This window comes from Hylobates moloch, unplaced genomic scaffold, assembly GCF_009828535.3.
Source record: "Hylobates moloch isolate HMO894 unplaced genomic scaffold, HMol_V3 SCAFFOLD_3, whole genome shotgun sequence".
NCBI lineage: Eukaryota > Metazoa > Chordata > Mammalia > Primates > Hylobatidae > Hylobates > Hylobates moloch.
Window position 1 is genome coordinate 162,097,028 of NW_026652278.1, and position 13,618 is coordinate 162,110,645.

Sequence of the window (13,618 nt, forward strand, 5' to 3'; positions counted from 1 at the left end):
AATGCCATATAATTGGAATCATGTGGTATGTAGCCATTACATACTGGCTTTTTTCACTTAGCCATATACATTTAAGATTCATCTATGTATTTTCATGGCTTGGTAATTTCTTTTTATCACTGAATAATATTCCATTGTATAGATATACCAGTTTGTGTATATTTTCACTTGTTGGAGGACATCTTGGTTGCTTACAGATTTGGAAATTAAGAACAGAGTTGCGTGCTGGGCATGGTGGCTCATGCCTGTAATCTCAGCACTTTGGGAGGCTGAGATGGGTGGATCATCTGAGGGCAGGAGTTTGAGACCAGCCTGGCCAACATGGTGATCCCCTGTCTCTACTAAAAATACAAAAATTAGCCAGACATGGTGGCACATGCCTGTGATCCCGGCTGCTCAGGAGGCTGAGACAGGAGAATTATTTGAACCTGGGAGGCAGAGGTTGTGGTGAGCTGAGATCATTGCCACTGTACTCCAGCCTGGGCGACAGAGCAAGATCCATCTCAAAAAAAAAAAAAAAAAAAAGAATAGAGGTGCTGGGGCTGGACACGGTGGCTCACGCTTGTAATCCCAGCACTTTAGGAGGCCAAGGTGGGTATGTCACATGAGGTCAGGAGTTTGAGACCAGTCTGACCAACATGGTGAAACCCCATCTCTACTAAAAATACAAAAATACATAAAACAAAAAAAAATAGCCAGGCATGGTGGCAGGCGCCCTGTAGTCCCAGCTACTGGAGAGGCTGAGGCAGAAGAATCACTTGAACTTGGGAGGTGGAGGTTGCAGTGAGCTGAGATAGCGCCACTGCACTCCAGCCTGGGCAACGGAGTGAGACTTTGTCTAAAAAAAAAAATAAAAGAGAATAGAGGTGCTATAAATATTTGTATGCAGGTTTTGTGTGGACATAAGTTTTCAATATCTTTTTAACATTTATTTTTCAGATCAATTAAAATCATTATTTGTAATAATCTAGCTTTTATATGGCTTCTCAAATATAGCTATTTAAAAAATAATAAACACATTCATATAATAAATCCATTCAGAATCAGACACCATTTTGTATAAAAGTGTAAACAATGAATCTGCAATTATTTTATGGAATAAGATAACTTTAGGGCAGTTTAGCAGTATTTCATTTAACATTCTTTGAAATTTGTGCAGACCTGTGGTCTGTGGAAGCTGTTTCTTTTACATTGCAAACAGGGAAATTTATAGGTGTTAAATTTGCTACAAAATTGTTCCTTTATTGCTCCTTTACTAATAAAACATATTGAAAATTACATATTTGGAAATCTAAATAGAAGCATTTTCAAATTGAAATAATAAATATGACACAGTATTAGATAACTAAAACTTGCTCCCTTTATGTGTATACATATCAGGTAGGACACATGAAATGCCAGGAAATAGGCAATGATGATATTTTCTCTGGATATTTAATCTCTAAACACATGAAATATATTATGTACAGTATAATCCTGTTGAAATATAACTTGTTATTCCAGAGGATTGGGTATGTGTTAGAGAGTCACCTATGTCCACTGAAAGTTCAAAGCATAGCAACAATTCTACGAAAAAAACCCACACCTTTCTATAACACTGTCTTCTATCAAATGACAATTTGATCAAATTAATCTTTGCCTTTAATACTAATATTCTAAATAAGCCTCCTTCTTTGGGCATGAATTAACAAAAATTGCCCCTGGATTGTTACCACCTTGCAGAATTTTTACCATGCTTCCTCACTCTATGTTAGTGACTTGTGTTGATTGGTCCAGTATGGCTCAAGTGTAAATATCTTGACGTTAGAAAGATTTAACAATTTTAAGTGGTTTATTGTGTGTCTTAAGCTATCTTATGTCTATGGTTTATTTTATGTCTTAAGTTACTTTATGTAAAATATTTGAGAAAATAGAGAAGGATAAGTATCAGTGAGAATGAAGGGTTTAACAATATCACACAAGGTCAATGTCTTTCCCCTTCCCATAGAAATTTTGACCATTTTAGTGTCAGAAAATTAATGAGTCTGCCAGGCGTGGTGGCTCACGCTTGTAATCCCAGCACTTTGGGAGGCTGAGGCGGGCGGATCATGAGGTCAGGAGATTGAGACCATCCTGGCTAACACATCCCGTCTCTACTAAAAATACAAAAAATTAGCCGGGCGTGGTGACAGGCGCCTGTAGTCCCAGCTACTTGGGAGGCTGAGGCAGGAGAAAGGCATGAACCCAAGAGGCAGAGCTTGCATTGAGTCAAGATGGCGTCACTGCACTCCAGCCTGCTAGGCGACAGAGTGAGACTCCATCTCAAAAAAAAAAAAAAAAAAAAAAAGAAAAGAAAATTAATGAGTCTAAAGCTATCTCAGCAAATAATGGGATTTTCTTTCCTGACCTAAAAGGGTCTGAGATTTCTCCATTAGAAGCCTGCCTCACTGAGAGGTGAGGACTTTTTAACCAACAAGCCTGGAGGTTTTAGGGCTTTAGTTTAGCGTAAGGAATTCAGGAGAGAATCCCTGGGAATGTGATTCTCCCTGAAGCAAGTCACATGTTATGATGCATTAGATGGGAGCTTCTGTGGAAGACCATGTCCCTCTTAACATTATAACAGGGGAAATCTTCCTTCTACCTCTTTTTTCATACCCCTTCCCTGTGTGACAGAGGGCTCTTCAGATGCTTAGCTGCCTCTCCTATTCTAGGATCACTTTCTGTCCTTTGGTTTTCATCTTTATCTCCCTTTCTTCATGTCTCTTCCTATCCTTTTGCTCCCATGAAACTATTTGTGCTATGCTCTGTATCCTTCCAGGTTGTGACTCATGTCTCATTTGAATCTGGAGAAGCAGCAAGATAGACTAAGACAGAATTCCCTGGATCTTCATTGGTAGTTCCCTGCATACTTTTTTTTTTTTTTTTGAGACGGAGTCTCGCTCTGTCGCCCATGCTGGAGTGCAATGGCACAATCTCACCTCACTGCAACCTCTGCCTCCCAGGCTCAAGTGATTCTCCTGCCTCAGCCTCCCAAGTAGCTGCGATTATAGGCATGCACCACTGCGCCGAGCTAATTTTTGTATTTTTAGTAGAGACAGGGTTTCACCATGTTGCCCAGGCTGGTCTTGAACTCCTGACCTCAAGTGATCCATCCGCCTTGGCCTCCCAAAGTGTTGGGATTACAGGTGTGAGCCACTGCATCCAGCCTCCCTGCATACTCTTAAGTATGCCAATATTAGGTGAGTGGATATACATGTCTCTGGAAAAAGAACATTTTGTGGCCTTACAATGGTTATTCTTTTCAGTATCCCCCTGACATGGCAAAATAAACTTACTGAGTGCCAAAGATCCTCCAGGAGGAAAGGGATGAAGACCTGGGGAAGGGATCTCCATCCCATTTGAGATTCAAGCTATGTAAAACTTTCTGAAGGGCTAAGGTAGCCCTGACTAAGGTCTCCCAAGAAGAGAGAGTCTGGCTCAGTGACAGGTTCAACACCAGAGCCTAGAGGTTTGTGGGGACAGCTTGTTCTAGATCCTTGTGTAGCTGTGGTTACAAGCCCAATTATACCCAGCCACTTTGGCAAAGCTGTCCTGTTTAGGGAACAGTGGCTGATTGTGTGAGTGTAAATCCAATAAGCTGTTGTCTTGGGAGTCCATATGCACAGTGCTACCCTCCTGCCTGCGCAGTGTTCCACAGCAGCAAGGCCATTCCTACAGCAAGACAAGGACTCACTGAAGCCTGATGGAACCAGTTTTCAACAGTGACATTGTATAGAAGTTATGTTTAAAACGAGAACCTGTTAATGGACTGGTCACGTGGACCACTGAAACAAGACTACTACCTTTGGACTAAGTTAATTCCCAGATTTCTGTACAACAGAGAGAATGAAGGTTCCTTAAGAAAGAGAAACCAAATTACCTACTACATGGAGGAATGGAGGCTTAAGCAAGCAATTGAAAAAATATAGAGAGATGCCCAAATTTTTCATCCTAAACTGATAGAGATCCATACAGATTATATTTAGTATGCTAATTCATTGTGAATCTCTAAGAGCTGAAGGGTTTGCTAAATTTGTTTGATTACTGAACTTTAAAAAAAAAACTATATATCTCAAGAGACTGGATTCTAAGGAACACTTGTTATAACAGAAAATGCTTCTTCAGTGACAGAATTTTAGGTACTAGGTCATGACAAAGGAGCAGCACATTGGGGGCAGAGGCCCTTTCCTGGCACCCACCAATATAGTTGTCTGACTGTCTCAGAGTAGACTAGTTCCATGGTTCTGTGCTGTTAATCATGTTACTCTAGTGACTCTAACCCAAGGAGGGCAAAGTGTGCAGTGAGACAGTGCTGAGATGGGAATCCAACTTCCTCCTTAGCTCCATCTATCATTATTAGCCTTTGAATAATGCCCACCACCTGCAATTGCTCGTTGGCTGCATGAGAGTAGAGATTTCCCGTTTTATTGTCTTATGCATCCTCAGTGTCTAGAACTGTTCCAGGCACCATTTAAGTACTCAATAACTATTTATCAAATGAATGAACTTCTGATCTAACACTGTCCTGGCAAAGACACTAAAAGCCTAACTTAGCAATTTCTTTTGTACAGTTTGTACCTTGTGGCTACAAAGATTCAGGAAGTATGAGAACAGTGATGTCTTGGAACTACTAACTAGGTTTGGTGGGCCCAATCCTCAGCAGCAAACAGTAAATAATGTTTTATTTATAAATCAAGTGAAACCTATCTTTTCCCAGGTTGGACCAACCCAGAATAGGGGTCAGGGGTGCAACCATCTCAAACCACATCAGCTGAATCACCATCCCCCTAGTTCCACATTGCTCAATCTGAGGATAAATTGCAACATATTTAGCAACCTGTATGGTGGCATATGTTTTATAAATAAATGTATTTCTATAAATCAGTATATAAATAAAAATTAAAAATATTCCTTTCTATTCTTTAAACTAAACTATGTATCACAAAACTGTTAGCTTACAAGGCAACATTTTCATCAAATCGTTCTAATAATTTCTAAATCATTATTGATTTTTGGAAATTACTGGTATGGTCTTATGTTTGGTGAGCTCTCACTAAACTAAATGCTGCTTGTCTCTAAGCTACAGTTTTATGGAGGAAACTGTACTAAATGCTTCCAATGGCTTCTCCTTCTGTCGATGGTTATTAGGTGTGGTCCCAGGCATGTGCCTCAGCAGGAGAGTGATTGGGTGGGGTTCCCATCGTGTTTAGAATGCTAATGTTTCTCACGTCATCTGTACCCAGAGTACTTTTGCTTCTGCCCCATCTACAACCCTGTCACCAGCCCAGCTTGTTCTGCTACTCCTGCCAACCCTGGACCCCTCCTGAGCAGCAAGTAGGCATTGCGTCTGTCTCAGCTTCCACCTTGGTCTTCTTATATCATGCTGCCCCGTCCAGGTGCACCAGTCCCAAGTCCCAAAACCACCCATGCAGTGGCCACTGCATGATGTCATTTGGTGGCATGTGGTCTAACTTAAGCTACTTACCAACCATTAGGGCAGAATTTCCGATTTCAACCTGCAGTAACATCATGCCTGTGTGTATTGGCTGAATATCAGCCATGGCCCCATCTCTTCTGAGTAGTTCTGCAAATCTCAAGGCCTTCTCTCACATTTATGTTAGAACAAGGCCATGAATGCTGTTTTCTTCTAACTCATGATCCTACCATTTCGTCTTCTGTTTCTCATCTCCATAAAATGGCTCCCATGTTGATGCCTTGATTCCTGGAAGGAGCTACTGTTTTGCTTTGCCTCTTAACATCGCTCAGGTGATGCTGCCCTTGCTAATACTCTGTCTCTGAGCTGAAGCAGGAGAAAATCCCCTCTGTTGGCCTGAGTGGCCAATGGTCACCAGCCCAAGGCTGCCTCATGCTCTTCGTGACTTACTCCCTACTATAATCCCGAGTCTGTGGATGATCACATCAGAAAACACCCTCAGTTTACTGTTGCCTCCCACTGCTCACCATCTTCTGAATTAAGACTGCACATTCTGTCTCTTTGCCTTGGGTAATTTTTTTCCCCAATAACTTGGGAGCTTTGATTCCCAGTGGCTTAGGAGAGTTGTTCTCCACACAGCTGGGCACCAGAAGCAGCCAGCTGAATGGGACCAAGGCATGAAGACTGAAAACCTTGCAGGTGACTTGGATCTGCACTCCAGGTTGAGAATCTCTAGCTTAGGAGTCTCTTTGGAGTTCTAAAGGAAATACTCAATTTCCCCCATCTGTCAGGCCCCTGTCACATCTACCGACATGTGCAATGGGATTAATTCTTAAGAAATTCATATACAGCTTAGATTGTTGCTCAGAGACTCCTGCCACTCTGTGAACCACCCCTATGGACACTGATGCACAATTTCATTTGGGTTGATCTCATAAGTTGCATTTCCAAAAAAAAAAGAAAGAAAGAAAATAATAAGACCTTGACATCATAAGGAAACCACTTTTAGTTGCTCCATTTCCTGGAGCCTACAGCTGGCAAAATGCCTGGGACAAGATGTATTCAATTCAAGGCAAAGCAGAGTTGTTAGGAGAAGCAGATGGCCCACCTAAGGTGAAAAAATTACTTTCTTGTGAGGATAGGCGGGGCAATTTATTCTCCTCTTCCTCTAGGAAGGTGAGAACGTGTGGAGACAAAATAAATAAAACACATTACAAGCTCATCCCACAGATGAACAGAACAATTGGTGCTGAACAAGGCTACAGGAGGCATCTTCCAGCCTCCAGGAGGGCTGTAGGAGCTTGTCATGCATGCATTAAAGTGCCCCCAGAACTCAAAAACCATTCCGTCAGAGGAGCTAATAAGAACCGACGAGTCATTGACAACAGCAACCATCAGTAACCCTCTCTGAGAGCTAGTAATGAACAGCAACAAATATTGGGGATAGTTAAGATGAGCCAGGTAAAGGTTCAGGAAAATGACTGAATAGATTACAAAGCAGCAGGAACTGTGATCCATCTGAAGAAAAAGGGGAATCGTGTGAGTGGAGGTGTGGCAGCTAGATAATCTGCACATATTGAGGTAAGGGGAGGCCAGGCAGTGAGAATTTGTTGTGATTACCTAACACTTTCCAGATGAGAGAGACATGTTTCTTGGTAGCTACTTGTGTTCAGATAATCTAGAAAGTACATTTCATTCAGAAGATTTCTCCAGTATCTGGATGCTGCACCCCTTAAGGTTATGCAATGCTTTTGCATTGAATCTTTGTTCACAAGCAACAGTCTGATTATGAATTTGGTCTCCCAGGTACCTTGATAATGGGCAGAATGTGTCCCAGATCGAGGAAACAAGTTTGGAGATCCTTGGAAAGGCTTATTGTGTACCTGTTACAAATAAATAAATGTGGGTTTTGTTTGAGAGTTTGGTTAGCATGGGTCAGTTTCAACCTAATCACCCAGCAACACCGACAAAATCCTCTCTTGGGACCTGCATGGCTGAGGGTCAGACCCCAGAACACTTTGGCCACTCCTCTGTATTGCCATCCCGTGACGCTCCACTGGAGCAGCCTGGGCCTTCTTCCCTGACATCTGTGCCTGTTTAAATGTAACACAATCAGCCCAGAAAGTCATCTCCCCACCAGTTCCTTTAAAATCAACAGAGGATAATTCTAAGTAATGTTTTCTGTAATGCATTCTGGAGTCTCATAGCCCTGAACCTTAGGAAACAAGTTGCATCTCGCACTCCGTGAGCATATACCCAAGTAGCAAACTATCAGCTTCCCGCAGTGGTCCCTGCTGTCTTCTTCACCCTGATGGGGTGAGTCTTGGTGAGGTCACATGGTGATGTACAGGGGATCCTTAAGCAAGGAGTTGGAAAGGAAAGGTTACGCTGCCAAGCACAGCTCCAACCCAGAGCCCTCATGCCCCCTTGATCATGTCGTTTGAATGGGGGATGGCTTGGGTTAAATGAAGAAAGGGGTGGGTGTTCTCATCTACAAGAGCAGAACTAGAAGGGTGCTTCTTGTCAGCTGTGTTCACAGCAGCTGTGGCTGGGTGCACAGCTTTCCCCATTTTTCCACTGTTGAAAAGTGTGTGTGCTTCTGTGGCTGGTGCTGGCATTCTCATCTCTGACTCTTGTAAAGGGACAACATCATCGCTTCAAGCACTCTCTCTTAGTTTTCTCCTCCCTAGGATGTGAATAGTTGACATTGTGCACTCCTTGGTGGGCACTATGCGCTTGCTTGCTATAGGACACTTGTTCACTGGTATTTTGGTAACCAGTAGTTTTTGTCTGTCTCCAGAATAAGAGGGAAACAGCAGTGACCCAACTCTGGAAATTATCTACCAGGCTCACATCCCATATATTGCCCTGTATCCCTTGAAAACAGCAAATTTATATGCACGATAAAAACATTAAATTGCATATTAATTTCTTCTTCCCCCAATTTGGAGAGTTGGCAGAAGGACTAATAAAGATGACTAGTGTGAATAGTCTCTCAAAATAGCCATTTCATAAATTAAATAGGAGATGCATTCACTGCAGCTGAGATTTATGAAGGTTCTGTGAGGTGGCAAAACAGGGTTTGCAATTCAGGATTTTATTGCCCTTAGGGGCTGTGGCTAATCTGTTGTGAAGCGAGGTTTCAGTTGGGTAAAGATTGAGTAACTAGAACAGAGATACATTGTGTAACCCCTGTTTCCTTTTTATTTCTTGCGGACCAGTGAATATCCTAAGTCCCAAACTGTACGCCAGCTTAGTAGATTAAATTTTTGAGCGTTTTGTATCATGACAGCTCAGCATTTGTTGCAAAAATTGGACACAGATAACCATGGCCATTATATCAGTCTCTGTGCTGATGCTGAATTTGTCTGACAGACTCACACAAGGGCTTCCAAATAGGCTTTTCTTTAAAGGGAAAGAGAATTGGCATTTACCGATTACTTACTCTGTCTCCAAACGACCTTTATTTCTCATGGCAAATCTGTGACATTGGTATTACAGGTATTTCACCTTTGTTCTGAATAGGATTGAGGCTCAGAGCAACTAAATAGCTTGCCCAAGTTACTTAATTAAGAACCTTAGAAGCCTAAAACAAACATGATCTCTTCTGGTCCGTTTTATACAGGAGAAGTGAGGTTTCAGAATTTAAACCAGGCCTATCTGCCTCCAAATCCATTGCTCCTTCCACTGTGCTGTGTGGCTGCATGAATACACTAGGAGGAGCTGGAGAAATGCCATAGGGTTTTAAAGCACCACCAATAAAATCATGCGAAAGAAAACATATTTTGAAAAAAAGGCTGATTGTCATATTGAAGCGCCCCACTGGCAAGTATCTAGGAGGCCCTGGTAAGACCAGCATGTGTGCCTTGGGGTGTTTTGAGTACCTGGGAGGGCAGGGGCTGTGCGGTCTCCTCTCCCGCAGTGTAGATGAGCCGGGCAGGGACAGCAGCAATGCTGCCGCCCCAAAGTCATCTGCCCACTTCCAGTCAGAGGCCCTAACGTTTTCCTAGTTATCTGAGTGTCATCTCTTACGATGACTTATCCTGCTCAAAGCCTCTTTATTTAAACATTTGCCAAGTGGGAGGGATTCTGTCCCGACAACTGCTTCCTCATTTCCGTGCTCACTCCCAACGCACAGCTCAGACGCCTGTGCGCGGGTCTGCCATAAGAGCCTCCCAAAAGATGCTCCCCGCTGCCAGTCACTCCTTGCGCCCATCTTGTGGCTGCTAGATAGATCGTCCTACAGCACAGCTCCGATGATCTCATACCTCTGCTCAAAAGGAAGGAAGTTTCCAAATTTCAAACTCCAGTGCCAGGCGCAGTGGCGCGCCTGTGGTCCGGGTGACTGAGGAGGCTGAGGTGGGAGGATCGCTTAAGCCCAGGAGTTGCAGGCTGCAGGGAGCTATGATTGCATCACTGCACTCCAGCCTGGACAACAGAGTGGGACCCTGTCTCTTAAAAATAATAAAAATAAATTAATTGTAAAAGTTTGAAACCAAATTTCAAAGTCAAACCTAGAAAGCGTCTGGAGCCATCCCCAGGCTCCTGGGGCCCTCTGCCTTCGTGTGACGGCCTCTAGGACTAGAGTGCTTGGTTTGTTTTTGGAAGCCATTTCCTCAGAGTGATGATTTCGGAGGAACCATCAGCTGCAAGAGTTCCGCTTTATAGGAATATACACGTAAGAAGAAAATAGAAATAGCCTAGAACTCTCCCGTATTTCATGACATCATCACACACACACCCATACACACACACACACACTCACATCATCACACACACCACACACCCACAATCACATCATCACACACACCACACACACACCACACACACACACACACACACACACACGGCCTTTGTCTTTTTACATTTAGTTGTTATCTAGCGCCACCTGGTGTTAAAACTAAACAGCACCTCTGGAGAAAAAACAAGACTCTACTGGCATTTTTTATCCCAAATTGAGTATCTTTAGCACTGGAAGGAAACTTAGAGATCATTTAGACAGATGCCTCATTTTATAGATTAGGAATATATGCAGATTTAGAAACAGAATTGAATCCATAGTACTTGAATTCCAGACTCCTCAATTTTCCAGCATGCCCCAGTTGCCCCCTAAGCCTCCAAAGGAATTGGGCTAGAGTGATGCCACCTTTGGAAAAAGACAAAAAAAGAATACTAGCGTTTACCGATCCTTTATTATAAGCCAGTTACTGTGTTAAATGCATTTACAAACATGACCTCATGATCTCATTTTTTCTTCATAACTAGTCTCCCTCCCTCCCTCCCTCCCTCCTTCCTTCCTTCCTTCTTCCCTTCCTTCTTCCCTTCCTTCATTCCTTCTTTTTCTTCAGAGAGGAGGTCTTGCTCTGTCATCCAGGCTGGAGTGCTGTGGTATGATCAGAGCTCACTGCAGCCTTGAACTCCTGGGCTCAAGCAATCCTCCCACCACCTCAGCCCCACAAGTAGCTGGGACTACAGGTGTGAGCCACTGCAGTAGGGTGATCTTATTCTTGTTCCACAGATGAACGAAGTAAAATTCAGAGACCTGCAACATACTTTGGACCTGCAAGTACTTTTATGTCTGTGTTTCTATAAGGACCTGTTCATTCCAGTTGTCTCAGTAGTCAGTGTGGATTGCCACATGAATAATTTGGTGGTGGCTTAAAAAACAAATATTTACTTCTTGCTCATGTTTCATGAGAACTGCAGGTTGACTGTGGGTCAGCTGTAACTCTGATGGGCTCAGCTTGGCTGGATGAATAATTTGGTGGTGGCAATTGGCATAGATCCTGAAAAATAAAAGATAATGAGGAGCTCAATAAGGTCATATTGTATTATTTATTCACAATTATTCATTCCTTTCTTGCCTTTTCCATACTTCTGTGCAGGCAGAATACATTGCCCTCCCTGCATTGATCTTGGACTTGGCCACTTTCTTTGGTTAATTAAATGTGTGTGGACTTGATATTTGCTGCCTGAGCAGAAGCTTTCAGTAGTGTGGTTTGGTGAGACCTACTTCAGTCTTGACCTCCCCCGTGAGAACAGCACACCTTAGAGAGTTGCTCTTCCTTCAGTGCTGGCTCCTGGAAGGAGATGATAATTGTGGCTGAGCCGAATCCAGCAAAGCTGAGCCCATCAGAGTCACAGCTGAACCACAGTCAACCTGCAGCCCTCATGAAACGTGAGCAAGAAATAAATAGTTTTTAAAGCCATTGAGAATTTGGTGTTGTTTGTTGCTGCACCAAAAGCTGACCAGTACGGAGTTTGAACAAGTCTGGTTGACTCCAAAACCATCTTAGAAACTCTCTGTGAAAATGGACACTACTTCCAGAATGATGTCTAATATGGTTTGGCTCTGTATCCCCACCCAAATCTCATGTCAAATTGTAATTCTCAGTGTTGCAGGAGGGGCCAGGTGGGAAGTGATTGGATCACCAGGTGGGGGTGGACTTTCCCTATGCTGTTCTCCTGATAGTGAGTTCTCATGAGATCTGTTTGTTTAAAAGTGTGTAGCAGTTCCCCCTTCACTCTCTTTCTTCTTCTCTGGCCATATAAGACATGCCTGCTTCCCCTTCACCTTCTGCCATGATTGTAAGTTTCCTGAGGCCTCCCAATCATACTTCCTGTATAGCCTGCGGAACTGCGACTCAATCAAACCTCTTTTCTTAATAAATTTCCCAGTCCTAGGTAGTTCCTTGTAGTGATTTGAGAACAGACTAATACAATGTCTAATTTAACTAATTTGAGAACCTACTAGTGTTAGTAGTGGCTGAGGCTCTCACCTCCTTCAAGGCTTTGCTGAATTCCACTCTCTCACTGACACTTATCCTGAGCACCTAATTTAATTCTGCAGCCTACTTCTCCAGCTCTACCTTTTCTGTCTTTTTTTTTTTCTGTTCATAAGTTTATTGTCTTTATCTGAAAAATCCTCATAGAAAATTGTTTGGTTTAGCTCTCGGCAGCCCGCTCCTGAGCTCTGAGGGAGCTTGCCTTCTTTTGAGCTACCCAATCTTTCTTCTGAGCAAGGGATATTTTGGGACGGTTCCACCTCTTCTTTTTAATTTCTTTCTTGGGCCTCTTTTCGTAGACTGGATTCTCTGGTATAGCAGCATGAGCTTTCTCATACATCTCCTCCATTGTGTCTGGATTTATGCTCTTCTTTATATATTGAGAGAACTGTTTTTTGTAAGCATCTTCATCTTCTTCCATTAAGTAGCGCATGTCATCTGCAACCTTCTGTCCCATGATGTGCTTCTGGTGTACTTCTGCATTAAATTCCTTGCTTTCAGAATCATAACCAAGGAATCGTTTGGTACTGTGAGGGATAGACAAACCAAGGAATCGTTTGGTACTGTGAAGGTTAGACAAACCTCCATCCACAGCTCCCTTCAGGGCACCAAACACTTTATTGCCAGTGGTAGTTCTGTCAAGGCCTGCAACCAAATAGCAGGTAAAGGCGCCTGGCTGACCATCAATGCTTTCCACATTGTATTCATCACCAGTCACCTCCACTTGGCCTTCATAGATCTTGTCCATGCCTAATCTATTGAGAAGCCTGTGGGCCAGCAGCAGGCCAGTACAATATGCTGCAGCATAATTTGTCAGGCCAACCTTCACACCATATTCTGGCAGTTCGTGTGCATATGCTGTGCAGACTATCATAGCCCCCTCTATACGGGCATAAGCAATCTGACAAATGATATCTCTATCATCCTGTATTTGGGCGTGTTGTATTTATTTTTATACTGTATCACCAAGCAGTTCTGAGCATAGTAATCAGTTTTATCCTCTCGTCATCTTCTAAATTTCACTTGGTATCTCTTAAAGTAGGCCTTATTCTTAACAACTTTAACAAACCCCATCCTGCAGAACAGAGACCCACATCCGTGGCTCGACAGGGACCTGCAGGCCTGGCCCTAGTGGGGGGAAAGGGCCCTCTTCTGTACTTTTGATTCCCTTTACCTTGATCTACTTTTTTCTCTTTTTGAAAGCACCTATTGCCTTCTAAAATACTCTACAATGAACTTACTTATAATGTTTATAGTTTAAATGTCTCCCTTGCTGAATTTTAAGAGGGAAAGGGTCTTGTGTGTTTTGTTTACTGCAATCCTTTAAACAATGCTTGGCACATAGTAGGTGCTGAAAAATATTTTTTTAATAAATGAAAAC

General features: G+C 42.8%; 1 pseudogene; it reads right to left on the reverse strand.

Moving 5' to 3' along the window:
• Positions 1-12,397: 12,397 nt before the first annotated feature.
• LOC116466028 (large ribosomal subunit protein uL18-like) lies at positions 12,398-13,320 on the reverse strand (annotated as a pseudogene).
• Positions 13,321-13,618: the final 298 nt, after the last annotated feature.